The sequence below is a fragment of the Lepisma saccharinum genome, chromosome 16 (genome assembly GCF_977018435.1).
Source record: "Lepisma saccharinum chromosome 16, izLepSacc3.1, whole genome shotgun sequence".
Classification (NCBI taxonomy): domain Eukaryota; kingdom Metazoa; phylum Arthropoda; class Insecta; order Zygentoma; family Lepismatidae; genus Lepisma; species Lepisma saccharinum.
In genome coordinates this window covers 43,476,497-43,496,417 of record NC_139244.1, presented here as the reverse complement: position 1 = coordinate 43,496,417, position 19,921 = coordinate 43,476,497, and the positions used below count along the sequence as shown (strand labels likewise).

At 39.6% G+C, this 19,921-nt stretch overlaps 1 protein-coding gene across 4 annotated transcripts in view; it reads right to left on the bottom strand.

The window, feature by feature from the left end:
* Positions 1–19,921, bottom strand: part of LOC146000444 (cyclin-dependent kinase-like 4) — a 346,071-nt gene that overhangs the window by 100,702 nt on the left and 225,448 nt on the right. The gene's annotated exons all lie outside the window — the stretch shown is intronic.

The following is a 19,921-nucleotide window of genomic DNA, read 5'->3' as shown; positions in this document are numbered from 1 at the left end:
TCACCACGTAACTAATCTGACCCCACGTTTTACAAGTCGAGCCCTGTGTTTTTGCAAATCGGGCCCCACGTTGGGCGCCAAAAACTTTTGCAACGTCCGCGCGCCGGAGCACTGCACACTACACCACGGAGCGGTGCAAAAGTGTACCCATATATGCTAGCTTGTAGCCAGCCGAAGACATGGACTCAAAGTATCTCAGGGCTTGCGGGGTTTAATATTGAAAGGTCAAAGGTCAACTAGTAAATGTTTATTTATATTTATACACGCATGTAAATAACCTGTTTAGCACATACGCTCTTAAATCCTCCTCAGTGAGGTACCTGGGCAGTATTAGTATTCTTATCTAATTTAGGGAGGGGGAACCAACTAGTACAGGTAACCAATAGGAACCTTGGTAGTCGTCACATGCCACGCCGCCTGGGGACAACATGCGAAAGCGTCCAATCAATAGCGAGGGACGGGCCAAGGGCCCGCGGTTTCACAAAGGTGTTGGTATGAAAGGACGCCGCAAAGTCAATCCAGCTACGACAAGGGAACGGTTCGGTCCCTTGGTATGTCCAGTCAGTAGCAAGAGACGGCAAGGTACAAAGGGAAGGTCAGGAAGCACCCAGGAGACTTGGGCTTGGGCCGCCACGACCCAAGGTTAGCACACCAAGCTCTTATGGAGCAGACCAGGTAGGTAGGTAATCTGCTTTTCTTATCCTCCTCCTTCCTTCTCAAGGAAGCTATTGGATCCCGGTAGGGGGAACATCCAGACTAGATCTGGGAACCAGGTCTTTCGCAGTCGGCATCTGGCAGTCGACTGAGCTCCGGGCCTCGCTGCTTTGTTTATATACTGTTTGGTGGCAGCACTGAGGCGGGTGGAGAAGATCGGAACTAAGCCGGCTGCAGCGTTGCAAACTCCCTTCAATTCACGAGATGCAACTCGTGCGTTATAAAATATCAAGTTTAGCATTGTAAAAACCACTAACATGTGGCGATATAAACTTAACACTTGTGTGCTAAACTGAACACGTTACATTAAAGAAATTACAAGATAAAGAGATTCGACAATGCAAGTTACAAATTAAACAACAATTACTGCACAAAAGATAACTGAATGCGTAAACCACGCAGGGTATTTAGCATGCTTTCTTTAACCAAAACGTGTGTGCCATAACAATATATGCTTCATGCTTAACAACAATGCACTCAAAATTAGATAAAAGATAAAGCAAAAGCGTAAGCCTCGCAGGGCATTTCGCAAGCATTAATAATTATATATTAAAGAATATGGCTATCACGCAGGATAGCTACATGTGATGACCACGCAGGGTCGTTACAATGGCGTAATTTATAAGTCGCAATTATATATGGAAAAAGGATCATTATGATCTTAAACCTAACTGTACAGAAAGGACAGCAGTTAATGTTTGAATATGACCCTTGAAAATGAATATCACGACGCGCCACACATTTTTCCTAACTGCGTAGGACGCTATCCATAACTCGCCCTAACATGTTTGTCAGGATACAGGTAACGACATCTCTGAAGCGATCCTTCAGTTCCGAGATCGTGGTAGGACGTGTTTGGAATACTTCTTCCCTAAGAAAAACCCATAAGAAGAAGTCAGAAGAGGACAAATCCGGGGACTGAGCTGGCCACTGGACGTCACCATAACGGGAAAACACTTTCTGTGGAAAAGTCTGTCGCACTCGCAATACTCTTGCTGTGTGTGCCGTGGCACCATCCTGTTGAAACACGATGGATATCCATACTGAGCAGTCTCAATTGAGGAAGGACGAAGCCCCTCACCATTATAATTATTGGCAGAGCCTCGGTTGTGTATACCACAACATCTTCAATGAAGCAATGTGTGTCATTGTTCACGTCTACAAAATCGATTGGAAATTAAAGATAACAAGGTGGAGGGACAAAAAAACGAGAAACTTCAAAAATACATTAGTATCCTATTAAATTAACATGTAAGTGCTATGTTTTATTCCCGAAGAAAGGTTTGGTTTGGTTTGAGTTGCTGTTTTAAGTCCTCTTTATGCACAGTAAGGCTAATCGGGACTGGACCTACAGTTTAAAGTGGGATCCGAACCACTTGTGCCTCCACCGGGTATCGAACCCGGGACCCCTCGATTACAAGGCAATGATGCTACCACTGCGCCATTGGGGAGGCCCCCGAAGAAAGGAGGTGAGAAATGGAGTAGAAATGACAGGTCGGTCTAATTTCCATGTTCCAGGGGCCTAGGATGACAATGACAACCACCTTCGCAGCTACGGCTCCATTTCTTGCTAGTCCAATTTGATATAATTTTAAAATCTTATCTATGAGTGTAGAAGTACGTTTTAACTCCATGCTGTTACCAACTCTAAAGAGAGAGAGAGAGAGAGAGAGAGAGAACAAGAGATGTATGCAACATTCACACACAGGCAGACGTCATTCTTTGTTATTCCTTCTTTGTATGTGTTTATGATGTTATTCTTCGTAACGTATGTTTGAAGTCCAAATAAATTGCTTATCTTTGTTGTTATAACACAAACTCTTACCCTCAGAAAATTTTAATGGAAGCTATGGTTACGAAGTGACAACGTTAGCCACTGTAATTCTAATCCCTATTTGACCCAGATTTCCTAAAAGTAGTAGTAGTAGTATATATTTCTCATCGAATGTGCTAACTACATCTACTTTATTACATTACTGTGAATCCCCCTCCCCTTCAATTCCATATAGTTTACACTTTGCCACAAATTCCGTATAAGTGTTACCATAGCAGTTGTGGTTGTTTAGTCTGGTCTCATTTCAATTAACACTTATTCCTCTTATTTTTTTCGATTCAGTACAGCACTTCTTTTCTCCATGACTGTTTGTAAAAATACCTCCACTTTTTCCGGTAGTTTCATGTTCCTTTGTACTACAATAGATTCGAGCACTCTTTCCAAACTTATATTGTGTGTAGCTTCTCCTCCTGTAGGATGCGTGTATCCTGACAATCGTCTGACCTATCATCACCATTGCATAGTTGGCATTTATATCTTCCTTCCTTATTTTTTACTGTACTGTCTCTCCATTCCCCGGCCTCATCCATGCCAACCCCTTTTTTGTACGTCGAGTATATGAAGAGATGGTAAAAATACTACAGTGAAGGGGGACATTATACCACTCTTACGCGATTCTTGGCACGCCACTGGACGTGATCCAAAACCTACTGATCTGATATTCATGACTCGTGTATATCGACCCGCTCGACTAGCTAATCGAAAAGACACAAACAGGTTAGTGCCTTGGTGGAAGCACAACGGGTCATTCTAGGAATTGCCATGCGCGGAACCGCAAGTCATAGGAGTCTCCCTAAATCACTCGAAGAAATGACCAGCAACGGCTGGGGGAAAAAATGCGCATGTGATGCCATCTGGGGACGTAAATGTAATTTACTGTTGGCCCACCTACGCTAACAGCATTCCTAATCTCTCGCAGCACGGAAACCTTTCGTCCCCTCCATCACGGCTATTACGAGAAGGAACAAAAGACAGGGATTGCGCGGAATATATGGTATGTTCGGTTCTTTATTAATGGAACACGATCTGTTTACTTTCCGTGATTTACGCTTTCAAACAGAATCCTTTCTTCTTGACGGGGCCGGCCCAAGGTAGATGCGGGGCCTATAACATGTTTTCAAAGGTATCAGATTTTTGTTCCCTAGTCTGAATATAATACAAACATTATTACAATTAATGAACATTTAGGTATATATCGCGTACAGATTGGATGCCAAAATAGGAGTGCAAGGACAGTTTACTTTGTCTTTGTAGACAAGATGCTGGTTGGACCTTTGGCCAGGGCAGCTTTTTTTCATGTATAATTTTCCTCTCCTATCGACCGTGGCGGAGTGATTAGCACATCACGCTACGACGCCAGGTGTCTCGAGTTCGAATCCCGGCCTGGGCATGGGTGTTTGTGAGTGTCCATTCATCAGTTTCATCATATCATCACTCATCCCCATCTTCGCAAAATTAGCCAAAAGTGGCTCAAAAAGCGAAATAAAATAAAGCAAATCAATCAATCAATCAAAAACATCTCCTTTCGAAAAGCTTCTATGATGTTCCAAAATCTGAAAAATTACATCAGCTTAGAATCAGTGATGCCAACCGTAGGGACATGTCCCTACGCATAGGGACTTTTCACTATATTTTGCCCGCGTAGGGACAGATTTTGCCAAATGAGAGAAAACGTAGGGACTTTTTTCAATGTTGGAAAATAACATTTTATTGTGCAAAGGTGCAAATCTCCATCAGAATTTTGGAACATGTCATCGGTTACCAAAAACTTTGAAGGCAAGTTATTTTTTAAAACATTTCCACTCTCGCGAAAATAGTGCTAACATTACCACATTCTAACGCAGAAACGGAAATAACATTTTCAATGTTAAGTGATACAAAAACAAAAAAAGATAAATAAAATGGGACCAGAATTGTTAAATTCTTTGCTAGTGATAAATTCTTCCCTTAAGGCACGTGAAGAAGACTGCAGGAAATACAGCATCACCAACCAACATCTATCTCTTCACAGCAGCAGCATGTATGTCTTCAAATAACATAATCAACAGTAAACGACTCACTGTTATTCAATAAATTGTGGAAGGATCCAGCATAAAGATTTGGTTAGAAAATGTGTATATTTTATCTTCTGTCTTGCATGCTCATGAGGTGGTGTTTCTTTAGTCGCTTGCCTTGGCGTAGGGACATTTGGTCAGTTGTAGGGACATTTTGACTACGTCTGTAGGGACATTGCCGAAAAGTGGTTTGCAACACTGCTTAGAATTCATTCAAGAGCATTCACGTGAATCTTCATATGGTTTCCTTTCGCTGTTGCCTAGATATTATCAATAGTTTAGTGGCTACGTAAGTCTCTTAAACTATTGATAATGTCTAGACAACAGCAAAAGCAAACCACATGAAGATTCACATGAATGCTCTTCAAAGAATTCAAGGCTGATGTAATTTTTCAGAGTTCGGAACATCATAACAGTTGAAATTTATAAAGAAGCTTTCCTGGCAACGGCCAAAGGCCCAGCCGAACTATACTGTCGGACAAAATGTGAGGAGGCAACTGCCCCCTTTCCCCGCCGCCGTTTGCGTATTATCTAACAGCAATAAGCAGAATATCTTGAAGGTTAAAACCAAACTTATGAGGGGCTAATAAAATATTCTAAATTATTGTTTCCTTTAATTTCAGATGTGCCCGTGGTGCAACGTTCATTGTACCAGGTGGCCAGAATTGAAGTTACCCAACTCAGAGCCCTCTGTAGCCTGTTTGAGGCATCGTAGAACTCTGAAATTTGGTGAATCCACTCTGCAGACTACAAGGAAGAGGATGGCGATAAAAATAGTTCAATTTTCCGCCACCAGGTTGAAATGTGGCGTTGTATTTCTTGTAATAATGACGTAAACTGCTCCAATTGGTTATGGATTTGCCTTTACCTTGTAATCTTGCAATAAACGAGAGATTATTTTTACGCAACTTCCAGCCACTAACAAATGTCTTTCTAATTAATAACTCAGCTAAATCACTTAACCCTTTATTTGGCTGTGTTGCTCACAAGCAACATGTTTTTCTACTAAGCATTATGCAGACAGGAAAGCCACAGTGACCGTTCTGTTGGCAATGTTGCTTTCAAGCAACTTTTATAAGCGCATATTACCATTCATTTGTCAACTTTGTTCGGAAATCTGCCAGTCGGGGGGAGGCGTAATCAGTGCTGCAGGAGCATTGTTTGGCGGGTTCGATCGTGTTCCTTTGTTGATATAGTTCCATTGTGTTTAGCAACGATTTTTCAAGTAAACATAATTGTTTCGCCTCAAGAAAGATTCAAAGGTAAGCTTGCACGTATTATGTACTTTAGTCAATTGTCTTTAGTACAAAATATTTAGTACTAAAAAGTATGTTTCCTGTAGGCAACATTGCCCGTACTTGAGGTATTCCTTACAATGTAACCTGCTGTTGATCTTCACATTCTTGAATGAACTAAAAGGTGGTATTTCGATTTACAGGTGCTGATTTGTCATGGATCCAGGGAAATTTTATGGTAAACGAAGGCATGCAGGTGTTGTGCTTCCACCATCAAATCCTTCACTATCAGATGGGGATGAATCTGACATGTCAGAACCAGAAATTTTCGCGGATGATAGCGATAATGATCCTGACTATACACCAGAAATTTCTACTAGAAATGGTCTATTGATAATACCAGAATCTGATTCTGATTCAGATAATAATATTGAAGAAGCTGTCACTTCTAATGCTTATAATGTGGTCATACAGCCTACTACTGGCAGAAACCGTACCCATCAGCGGCAAAGAGATCTCAGGGTTTACAGATGGGTTAGACAGGACATTGATTTGAGTACAACCAATCAGTCTCTCCAATTTGACACTAATGGCAACACTCCATTGGAATACTTTAGACGATTTTTCGATTCTGAACTCGTAGAAAAAATTGTGGGTGAAACAAATCTTTACTCTGTTCAAAAATCTGGTGTCTCAATAAATACTAATATCAGTGAAATGGAGCAATTTGTGGGGGTCCTTATATATATGGGAATTGCTAGTATGCCATCTTATATTGATTATTGGGCCCATGACACCAGCTGTGAAAAAATCACAAATATATTTAGTTTGAAACGTTTCCAAAAGTTACGAAGGTTACTGCATTTCAACAATAATGAAAATGCTCCAGATTCAAATGACAAATTGTTCAAGATTAGGCCTGTTTTGGATGTCATTGTAAGGAACTGTAGGAAACAACAACAGGAATCCGAGCATTCAATTGACGAGATGATGGTGCCTTACAAGGGCACAAGGGCAGGAAATCTGCGTCAATATATTCAGAACAAACCACACAAGTGGGGGTTCAAGATTTTCGTCCGTGCAGGTGTATCAGGAGTCATTTATGATTTCCTTCCGTACACAGGGAAAGGAATGCTGACCGATCTCTCTGAAGAAGAAAAGTCATTTGGACTTGGAGGCCAAATTGTCATCACTCTGTGTAAGACTTTACCTGTTGGTATGAATACTAAGGTGTATTTTGACAACTTTTTTTGTACAATGGAGTTGATCATTTACCTGAAAGAGTTGAATATTGATTCTTTAGGGACACTGAGAAAGAATCGACTAAAAAATTGCCCCCTTGAAAGTGAAAAAGATCTTCAGTCGCGTGGGCGAGGCAGTTATGATTTCAGAATGGACACTTCATCAGGGCTCATAGTTGTGAGGTGGGTAGATAATAAAGTAGTGTGTCTTGCAAGTTCCTTCTGTGGCATAGAACCAATCTCAACTGTTAAAAGATGGAATAAAGCAGAGAAAAGAAAAACAGACGTGCCCTGTCCCAATATTGTGCAGCAATACAACAAACACATGGGTGGAGTTGATTTAGCTGGGATGCTAATCGAACTATACAGAGTTCCATTGAAATCACGCAGATGGTATTTGCGATTATTTGGATATGTTTTGGACTTGTGTGTTGTCAATGGCTGGCTTTTGTATCGAAGAGAAACTCCAGACAAGAAGATGAATCTAAAACATTTCAGGGCACACATTGCGAATGGCCTTATGACTGCAGGTAAAAGAAAAGTAGGTAGGCCATCCTTGGATTCGAATTCACCACCCCAAAAGAGGAAGGTAAAAATACCTGTTCCAGTACAAGATGCAAGGTATGACCGTTTGGATCACTGGCCTGAATTTGGACCCAAAGGCCGATGCAGATATTGTCCCAGTGGTTATTCAACTGTGAAGTGTTCCAAATGCAATTTAGTTCTTTGCTTTGTCCCCAAACGAAACTGTTTCCAAGCTTTCCACGTGAAAGAATAAGATGCTGGATATAATATACATTTATACTGGAAAATTTACTGCATTGCTTAGTAGTATTTATATATTATTATATTCTATCAGAAGATTTGTTTCTGGAATATTGTGAATTTCTGTTGTAATAATTTTATTGTGGATTATAAAGTGGTTTTTGTCACAATAATTGCACCGCGACAGAAACAAATTCATAATACTATTGTAAATGTTGAAAAATTTTAAATTTTCACTCGTACTTTATTTTAACTTCATGTAAAATTCTTTGGAAAACTACACTAACCATGTTACAATAAAAGTTTTAAGAGAAAAGTGTATTTCATTGAATAAAAATAATACATATTTGTTTAGATGTAAAGAATTGTATAGATAATAGGTACACATGTTACTGGCAATGTTGCTTACAATCAACATGCTGTATTTCTTATAAAAATACAATATTGTATTTCAAATGTCCAAACTTATTATTAGAAAGTCAAAATTACCTCATTTCTATAGTGAAAAAATTTTTTCAACATTAATTTCCAAGAGTGCCAAATAAAGGGTTAACGTGAGTGCTGAACAAAAGTATAGCGCCACATTTCAACCTAGTGGCGGAATATTGAACTATTATTTTTATATATATGTATCGCCATCCTCTTCCCCGCGGTCTGCATAGTGGAATCACAAAATTTCAGAGTTCTACGATGCCTCAGGCTACAGAGGGCTCTGAGTTGGGTAACTTAATTCTGGCCAGCCGGTATTTAAATATAAAACTCTATCATAATCCACTTTATTAGTCATTGAATTTTGAGTCTGTAGTGAATTTACATTGTTTCTAATAAAATAATATTTTTTACTTCGTGATTTCATGCTTAAACTAAACTAATCTTTATTGAAATATTTGAACACGGTTTTTATGTTGTACTTTGTTTAGAATATTATTTTAGTAATTTTGGATATTTTTAAACATGTCAAAACGATCCATTAATCCAGGAAAAATCAGATTAGTTCCTTAATTGGAAGCACAACTACCAGCGCCTTATAAACCGTACACGAACAATTATTTTTATCTATCTGTCAGCACAGTTTGCACTACGTTCTGGAGCGGTATATGGTCACGCTAACTAATCAAATGAACATTTAAAGCAGCAATGTTATTCGTCTACTTGGTGAACGTCATTTCCTTGCACCAGCCTGACACCGGATACACCTGCACTTCACCTAGTGTCAAAAAGTGCCGCGAACTAGACTGGGCTGATATGTTTTTGGCATTTCTTCCTATTTGCTCTTCTTCATAATTATTGTCAGTACCTTTGATTTTTCGTACTCAATGCTTTTAACTCAAAGACACACTGGTATGCCCAGGGTGGGTTGGTGTGGATCATTGTTATACCCTCCCATTAATACTTCAATGGTCCCAATTATCTTTTCTGTGCATGAAGCATACTCAAAGCAAACTTTTGTCTCCGTCACATGCACGTTAATCCGTCATAATCGGTTGCTAAGGAAGCAAACGAAGGCGACTTTGAAACCACCCTGTAGGGCAATTGTGCACCAGCCCGGGAAAAAAGATAGAGGCACCTTGCACAATGAAAAACAGCTGTCGTGAGAGTTTGTGACCACCCATTGCGTAATGACCCGCATGTGAGGGATCGAAGATTTATTGCATGCGTTACGATAGGCTTCCACGAGACTCTTTGCCCTTATATGGCTTGTGGCACACGCTTTCAGTGTTGCTAACCGTGAGAACATGTAACTGCATATAGGAACTTTTCAGATTTAGAATTTATTTTGCCACAATCGAGTCGAACGTCAACTTACATATCAGGGATGACCAAAAAGTTCGATTCAATTGTTGATGGATCACAGAGATAGAGATTATACAGGTGTAAGGTATCAAAGGCGCCACTTGGCTTCAATGCGGTGAGCACTTAACCTACCGATATGTATTATTCCTTTTATTCGTAGAGGAATAGCCAAGAATTACAGTGAGGCAAAAATCGCAATCTGTCACGTGAGATCTTGCTTCACACCACATTATAGGTACGCCAAAATAACATTACACTATTGTTATCTTAGTTATACAGCAGAACTTCTGAGTCTCTGGCATGTGAGGCCCACGAGCGGTCTTGCTCACCTAGCAGGCACCCAAAGTACAGTCGGCATGATGTGTTTGCACGATCTGTGATGTTCTCATTTGCGATTTAGGCGTGAATTTATCACAAATGTAACGAAATGTGCTATGATCATTTACACAGACACGGGCTCTTGTAGCAGACATGGTGTGTTACATCACATTCCATTTTATTACTGCACAAATCGCACGCTGTAAACTGCAGGTTTTTTTTATTATTATTATTACGATATCTAATTATTATTCTTCGTTGCAGCAAGCAACGTTGTAATAAACTTCACGTACCAACACACACGATAGGACTGAACATATACATGGCGATTTAGCGCACAGTTTACAATGTTGCCAGATTAGGCACACACCGGAAACATTGGGAGCTGAGAAGACTGTGAGTGCGGGGTGAGGTTCGGGGTGAACGGGGAGGAAGTGTGGGGAGGGGAGCTTCGACTTGGTGTTCAATTTTTCAGTGTTGCCAGACATGCAGAAGTCCCTGTAGGAAAGGGTGAGAATCTGATAATGGAATCGGGACTTACAGTGTAAGGTGCAGTCTGGCGTTCGGAAAAGTTCGGAACCATTTGTGAACCTCCACGGATGACGTCAGCCACGGGACATCTCAAAGACCAGCAACGGCATAGGAATTCACACTTCTTCCGTGTTTTCGGAAATAAATATGTTTTAAAAATCGAATGAATGTTCTGGCGTGTGTGTATAAGTAAATGTATAAGTATAGAGCAAACTATATCTAGTAAACTGGGTCGCTGAAGGTTAACTATCAATAGAATTAACATGCAACGAAAAGCGGGAAAGCCGGCTCGGGGGTTGAGCAAAGGTTTATTCAGAATTTTTTATTTGAGGGGTGTAAGTTTGTGTTTATGGGTGTGAAAAAGTATACTTAGAGCCAAAATGACCATAAATTTGTCCTTTTATAAAAATTGTGTGGGGTGTTAGGGCGTAGTTGGTGGATAAATCACTGGGGCCGAGACATTACAACTTCATGTTCCATAACCCGAAAATTGTAGAAAAGCGATGCTACATACCAAAATGTAAATACAAACGAGAGAGAAAATGTACTACCCTGCATAAGTTAAAATTAATTGATCCATGTCCCGGAAAGAAGCATTGACAAGACTCTAGGAAATACACAAAAAGCACGCACACACCCTTACTTTCTTCGTCACGTTGAAAGCACATTGCTTTGATTTGTGAAGTTTTACTCCATTATTAGTATTGCTTTCACTTATTACTATGAGTATGTAATATGTTCCATTCATTTGCAATGTGTTTTCGTACCATGCTTTTTTTGTTTATGCCGCTGCCAGCCTGAAGGGAAGACGAGCTGGCTGCACACGGCGACAACAGTCAGGTCAGTTTCATATTCCTCAGCCTCGCAGTCTTCTCAGCTCCCAACTGTATCTCGAAAGTGGTACGTGATGGAGAATGATAATAGGATAGAAGGTATTTTCTATTCACCTTCATTTTGTAGGCAAAGGAATACCAGTCCTTTTAAGCCATAAATAAGGTTTAAAAATCTTCTCCGAAAGACTTTATTCTACAGAAAATGAATCCCTTCTATGCATGGACGTCCACAGGATTTTTTTCCAGGCAGGAGAAAGCAATGTACTTTTTTCCAGGGAGACAAAGAAAACACACATTCCCCTGTATGGTGTTGTCTCCTCAAAAAAATATTCAGTTTGAAGTTATCATCTTGTTCCAGCAATTTTCTTTCAATAATTAACATATAGACTATTACTGTGACAAATGAAATTATGCGTGTGAAATATATAATTTTTGGTTGACTCATTTTCCAAGGGGGGCCGACCGCTTCCGGACTGCCATGCTGCTTATGTGTCAGTGTCCGAAAGGTGCAAGACCGTACTTGAAGGAAGCATACTTCGAGAAAGGTCTCGCAGTGCGGTCTTGATGTTGTGGACTGGAAGTGAAAATGTTTCGAACTGCTTTTCGACTGCAGCGCCAAATACGATCAGTAGATATAACCGAGGATACGTTGGTTTTCCAAGTTTTAAACACTTGTCTTTCACCACAGAAATCATACAGCATTTGCAAATGTTCTTATACATACGTCTCCACACATTAGAAGAACTGCAACAACTTGCTGGCTTTCTGCCTCCGCGATTTCAAACAAATGAACAACAAGTCCACTTGTCACGTAACCGAGCCTGCAACTTGGCGTGTTGTGCCCTGTGGTCTCGATACCTCGTGAACTTGGCGCTTTCTAACTGTACCAGGTGAAGTCAATTCCGTCAAGAGAATGCTTCAAGTCTGTACTTTGTAGCTTTCGAACAGAGCCATCGTTTCCTTCCCGCTTTCTGCAACATGTGCTCACCAGATGACATCATTCGCTGAAAGGGACGAAAGCCGTGCGCCGGATAAGCCTACCTTAGTCTCATGGGAAAAAATTAGTGGCAAATCCGAAATCACCATGCCGAAACTAGTTAAGAACACATTATCTACTATAATGATAAATGGCTGTCTTATAGTGTTGTGGGGTAAACTCAATGAAAGCCTTATGTCTTAACCAATATTTCTGAACACCTACCTCTACAACGAAAGTCAGCTTGGTAATCGATCAATACGATCAATTTACGTTAGCGTACTCAACAACGTTGTGTATTTAACGAAAGGAGTTCCATGGGAAAGGTCTTCTATCGTGATTCGAGTGGTTTTTGAAGTGAAAGAAGTTGAATTGGCTAAGGTAACCCTTCGTTTTTAGTAATTAAACATGGATTCCTTAGAATAATTACCTGTCGATCGACTAGGGAGAGGGTAAAAACACAATTAGAAGCAAGTGCAATCACGCCACTCATTTGGCCCAACGTTTTCTTGCCAATTAAACCCTTTTTTTTTTCTCCCACAGTTCACCTCTTCCGCGTCACTGGACTATCGCCTCATCTGTGAGCTCCCGATGCGAGGGGTGTTCCCTTATCGGCAGAACAGCCTCACCAGGAAGGAAGACCAACTTCCCGCTGTGATCGATGGCTCACGAACCTTACAAATGACCCACTTAGCACGCTAGACGAGGTACTTTTTTTTTCAGGGAAGAAAAAAGAAAAATATACACCTCAAGCTACACATCGTCAATGATTCTTTTAAAGCAAAGTAGAAGTTGCCGTGTCTATTGTTTCCTATTGAGCATCATAGGGCGTAGCAAGGAGTGGGCGACCGCCCAGGGCCTCGCGTTCTATAGGGCCCACAAAAAAAAGTAAAGTGCTCCCCTGTGCTTAGCACCACGCCATGAAGGCGTATAGGGGGTGTGGGGGTAACGCCCACACAGGAAAAAATTTAATAAACACGAGGTCCTACTGAAAAAACTTCGGTACACCCAGAACTCTAAATGGAAGTAAAATTTGATAAAACCAAAAGAGTATGAAACCCTGAAAACCACAAGTGAAAGTTCGGCCATTGGAAAGGCCAATATCCGCATTGCATATAGGCATATACCCTTTCAAGCACGTTTCCAGTTTCCAAACAAGATGGTACTTATTGTTAATTTTTGTATTTTCTTACAGATCTAGGCCTATAAAGCTCGTATAATCTTTCATTTTATAACTCTGATCCCAAATTTCGATTTTATGGAAACAGGTAAAAACGTTCCATGCATGAAAAACTTGCATTTTGTTAGAGTAATGTATATTTATACGATGCAGGTAAAAATTGTACCAAAAAAAATAGGAACAGTGTGCATCCAATCAAGGTCGATGCACTTTTGGTGCACCATTTGTAGTTAAACATGCAATTTTGGTTCCTTTGAAATGATCCTGTCTGATAATTTATGGGTGTTTAGCTCATCGTAAAGGATGGTAGCTGATAAAAGTTCCCTTTGATACATTTGGTACTTTGATTCACCAGAAGTACATCACTAACTTTATGCACTTAAAAAAATCATATTTTAGGTTTAAAAGCATATATTTGTCTACTTCTTCTTGTTTGCTGTAGGGTGGTTAAGCGGAGCTGACTGGTAAATCGAGAGGTCGCCGCTTCCCTGTCCCGTTGCGCTTCTGTCAGTGGGAACTACGTGGCTGCCCATCTTCTCTTGCACCACTTCATAGAAAAGCGACATAAAAAACAAAAATAGAACTACTTAGATTTTCCCAGCCAGGTTTATCGTATGCAATTACTAGAGACCGGATTTTAAAGGGAAAAATTTACTCTATAAAGGACCAAAAAAGGGAAAATTATTGCCAAAAAAAGGAAATGACAAAGGACTGCAGTTTATTTTTGTACTCCACTAAAAATATGGTTTTAAATGAAAGCACAATAGCTTTTTCATGTATAAAAAGGCATACATAAAATTTCATGTGAAGTAAAGTAAAAAATGCAAGAAATTTAATTTATCCCTTTTAACATATGATTGGTATATATTGTGCTTTCATTTAAAATAATATTTTAGTGCAGTATCCTCCTGAGACCCATGAGTTTGTGGGGTTACTTTTTTCAGTAAATTTGTGTTATTTACATTAATTGAGCACCAACTTGAAGGAAAATATCAACCTTGTGTGAAATTTTTGTTGCGCATGCGCAGAATGAGGTGTAGAGTATTCTCTACATTGGGCTTCAAGGTGTAACAAATGAAACACTTTAATACATTAAACTCACGACACATTTTTACTTTTCTTAAGAATCTGACATAATATTTTGTTCTACACAATTGCTGTATGCAATAAAATATTGAAGTCCAATATAATGATTGTGGTGGAAAATATTTTTCATTAATTATTCATATACAGGGTGCACCAAAAGTCACGAAGGGGTTGTAACTGTGAATAACATTTTTATTGATTATTAGTTTCCAATGAGATTTCACAGACTTGAAGACCAAGGATGGGAGATTGTTTACACTTATGTGTGCAATATAATCTCAGGTAGGTGTCCGCCATTATGGGCCTCACAGATACGGGCCCTGTGTAGCAGGAATACCTGGAAGCAGGAATTCCTTTCTGGAAAGTGGAAAACAAGCCACTGAGGAAATTCCTGGACAAATACACTAAGAAACGGTGCCGTCGGAATCTACGCTGCGGAAAACATATTTAAGCGTTTGCTACGAAGAAGCTCTGCAAAGAATTCGTGCTGAAGTTGGTGGAAAGAAGATCTGAATTTCAATAGATGAAAGTACTGACTCTATGGGACGCTACATAGCCAACGTCATCATAGGAACTATGGAACCAATCCTCGTCATTTCTTCTCACGTCAGAACAACTAAAGAGAGCCAATGGTTCGTCAATAGCTCAGTTATTCTCAAATTCCCTACTTCTGCTCTGGCCAGATGGTGTACATCATGATGACGTGTTATTTTTTATCAGTGATGCAGCTCCCTATATGAAGAAGGCTGCCATAGCATTGAAAATTCTCTTCCCGAACATGCTTTATATCAAATGTGTAGCACACGCAATGCACAGAATCGGCGAAGAAGTTAAGAGTGTTGCACCCAGAAGTGGACAGGTTGATTTCGAACACAAAGAAGATATTTCTGAAATATCCCTCTGGAACCCGAAAATTTCAAGAAGTTGTGCCTGAGCTTAGTTTACCTCCGCAATCAGTCTTGACGAGATGGGGAACCTGGATATCAGCAGCTATATATTAATCTAACAACCTGGAAAAAATCAGTGAGGTGATCGATGCTCTTCCAGAAAATGAAGCGGCTTCAATTCGTGAAGCGAAAAAACTCCTGTGCTATTCAGAACTGAAGAATGAACTGTCGTTTATTTTTGCACATTATGGTGCATTGCCAGACAATTACAAAGAAAAAGGAGGTGAGACTAGCATCCATGAAAATCTTCGAGGAACTTATGCAGTAGATGATGGAAGTGCCAGGAGAAAAGGGGTCAGCTGTTGCGGAAAACTGCAAACGGGTAGTGAGTGCAAATGAGGACTTGAAAACAATTTGTGATATTCTAAAAGGTGAAAATGCTGTTACCGAAATGAGTCCAGCTACATTAGCTTGTTTTATGTATGCTCCAATAACTTCTGTCGAAGTAGAAAGATCATTTTCTATTATGAAAAACATTCTCTCTGACAGACGACTATCAATGAATGTTGAGAACTTAAAAAAACAAAAACATATTGTAGTTATGTGCCATCAAGACGGAGAAAAATGAATGGTTTTCCCAATGTAGATTTTAACATTTAGCCAGAAATTATAAATAAAAGTAAGCGACTTCCAACTGTGTCTTTTTTTTCGGTTTATTTTGCCTTTTTCATTTTAGAGCCTATTTTCCACATTATAAATGCCTTTGTGCCTGCCTATTTTAACGAAAATAAATGCCTGAACTTCCAGGCTATTACCTTGACAGATAAGAAGCCCATACCCTGCCGTTTACAACAAAGAATCGCTTTATACTTTTCCCGGACCTACGAAGAACTTATTTGCAGTTTTTCCTGTTTTCAGCTGCGCGCTAGTTGTAAAAAAGGTAAAGTAAAAAAGTAAAGTGTTCCCCTGTGCATAGCACCACGCCATGAAGGCGTATAGGGGGTGTGGGGGTAACGCCCCACACTTTCTTGATCCGGTCGTGAGTGGGGGTGATGTGATCAGCACCACGCCCCTGACCGCCTTTACCCCCCAGGGTTTCCCCCAGGTACCCATGTTATTCGACGCTGGGTGTGCGCCGGGGCCGCTTCCACCGTTAGAAAAGTTCCCGGATTTGAACCGGCCGGGACCTTTAGCATGGTAGTCAGACGCGTTACCGACTGAGCCACTGCGGCGCGCTAGTTGTCGAAGGGGAAATAATTATGACCCCAGATCATTGAGAAAAGTACATTACAGATAAGTACGGACTGTAAAACAAGAACGTCCAGTTGTGAAACTCGGAACTAAAGATGGTCACAAAATCCGGATAACGGATATCCTGATTTCAAATTATCCGATATCCTTTCCGGATGCAACGCGTAATCCGGATAGAACAGAAATGATCAAGGATTTGTAAAAAATCAGTAAAGTGAAATAACATATCCGGTTGTGAGTAGGTGTACTGATGTGGCAATGGCGAAAAGTCAACTTACTACGTGTCACCAAGTGTGGGCAGATTGATTCCTCTCTCTCAAAAAAGCAGTGGTGTCAACTCTCAAATAATTACCCTGCACATAGTATATAAATAGACACGTTGGCTCCTGGTGCAAGCAAATCTAATTCAGTTCTTAACCCTCGGTTATTTTCTGTGTTTCTGCAAGCCGTAGGACTAGAATCATGGTTTATATTGAGACCAATGCCCCTTCTCGATAGGGATTATTATTATTATTGATTCGTTTTTTGTGCCACTTTTGGCTAATTTGCGAATATGGAGATGAGTGATGACATGATAAAAATGATGAATGGACACTCACAAACATCCATGCCCAGGCGGAATTCGAGCCCGGAACCCATGGCTTCGTAGCGCGATGTGCTAACCACTCCGCCACGGGACCAGCTTCTCGGTAGGGAGTTTAATGAAGTGGCATTATAATAAAGCATCCATTCGTTTGGGTCCGATGGCGTAGTGGTAACGTCGTCGCCTTATAATCAAGGGATTCCGGGTCCGGCGAGTTGAATTTAATTGGTACGGAAAAGAGACTCAACCTAGACCAGGATTTAGGTCCATTTGTTGATTTATGGGTAAGGGCTTGTTTCTAGTTTCTTTTATAAATTTTATAAGGTATTTCAAGACCAAAATGAGACTAGAGTTAGATATTGATTCGAAACCAAGAACAAGACTTTCAACTCAAGACGAGAACGAGACCAACTTCCTCGTTTGCCACACGCAACTAAGAACGAGACCTAATTTAAACTTGACAAATTTGTTTTAGCGTATCTGTTCATAAATAAGACTGTAACAATCTTTGCTACATGCGGATTGAAACATGCATCCATGATGTAGAAGAGTTATTTTCTTATTAGGATTGTACTGTATTTCTCCCTCCCACAATACCAACTTTGTAGGCCTTTAGCACGTTTCGACACTGCCAAAGATCATTTCGAGTGTTGTGATACTTTCTTACTATCTGCACGAACTATAGCTTAGCTATTACTGCTTCCAGTCATTATACATAGTTTCATTCACTAAGAAAACATTATGCTTGTTTGTTTAATTTAGTTTGATTTAACGTCAGCGATGATTCATCCACATACTTCCAACAACCCTCAAATTTTTCGTTCAAGTCCAAATTATGGTCATTTTGGTCCAAAACTTACTACTACCACAGATAAGGGTATATACCCTTATCTGTGCTATTACTCTCCTGTAGAAGACCTTACTCCCTCGACCAAAAATTTCTGATAAACCCCTGGTCTACAGTACAATACCAAAGTCACCCAACCATTTAACAGAATAGTATTAAAATTAGAAACCATAGTTAGACACATTTAAAAAAAAAATGATTTCAAGTATAAATCCCCAATGAATGCATTATTTATAAAAACATGTGCCGCGTAAAAAAAGCTTACAGCACCCAAAGGAAAATCTGGTATAGTGTATTCAATTACATACAAACAAGGGAAATAATTCATCAGTAGAATTCTGTCACCCTATTTTACAGTTTTTTACTCTGAAAAAACTAAATGCTTCCTTTCGTGTAGCTCTTCCCGATGGCGAGGTGTGATCAAGTACTCGGATTCAATCCCAGTTTCAGATCACACTTTGAACTGTATATTCACTCCCGATTAGTCTTTCTCTGCACAAAGTACACTCAAACTCTTCGCATTTCGTGTGCACAAGATGTAGCAGTGAAATAGCTATGTGCACAACAAGATTTAACAGCGAAATAGACACAGTGATGTCTTGGTGAAATAAAACAAATAAGTTTTTCATACATTAGAAATAAGGTAACGTAAATTAATAACAAAACATTGTTCTTTAAATCTTTAAAGATGCATCGGGCTACTGCATTCAGTAACTAAACAAACCAACAAAAAGGTAACACAATTGCAGAGATGAGATAATACCAACTAAACATTGGTATAAATAAATGGCGACAGACATTAACGTAGCTCTTTTTTCAAAAATACAATTTTATAAACAGTTTTCTCTTTTACTATCAACTTTAAGTTTAAGAGTTACTGGAAATCTATTTTTTTACGTAGAACAAGGATGTTCATTTAATTCCGTTTCACATCACTGATCGATAACACAAACTGTTCGCAGGCTAGGTTCATAAAAGTGCAATGGCATATCAAAATATGTCTAGATAGCCTATCATCATTGTTGTTGAATGTTACTCTACAAGACAAAAAATGCTCCCTTAATTTTACATTTTTTTTTTTTAAATACAGCTTACCTACAATGCAGCTTTCACACACTTCTATCAGGTTGAACTGAACGAAGTTATAACATCCAAGTAAAAGATGTTGATTTGAAATGTAATGGTGTAAATTTATAACAGAGGGTGAGACTAAGCAGTACACTGCGTAGGTCAGTAAATTATGATTCAATCTTGCTCGCAACTTTCTATCCCCCCCCCCCCCCCACCTTCCTCTTTTACTGTTTATTTTTTCTTCCAGGCAGGTGCGTCAAGCTAATCTGTTATCATAGGTATACATTCAACTTTAGTTAACACTACGGTAAGAGCATCTACATGAGATATAAAGGGATACAAATGTTCGCCGCTCAACTATTGTATTCTAGTTTAAATTATAACTCTCATTAGTACAAACCATATAAAAGAGAATTTATACAGTTTTCATTTGGTTTTAGAATGATTTTATAGGCGTTGTACTTTTGCATATATTATATGAAAATCTACTTTCCCATTGAAGTCCAACGTTTGTTTGGTCTTGAGGCGCTGTAAACAGATGGCCACTCCTGGACCTGACATGTTCTGCGTAGTACAAAGTTTGAACAATACGTACATTCTTTGCATCACACGATCGCCTATATTTCACAGGTATATAGTTTTCAATTTTCGATAAGAATATCAACATACTAACACAAACGTTATAATATGAACGCGTTCATTTTAGCCTTAGTCAAACCGG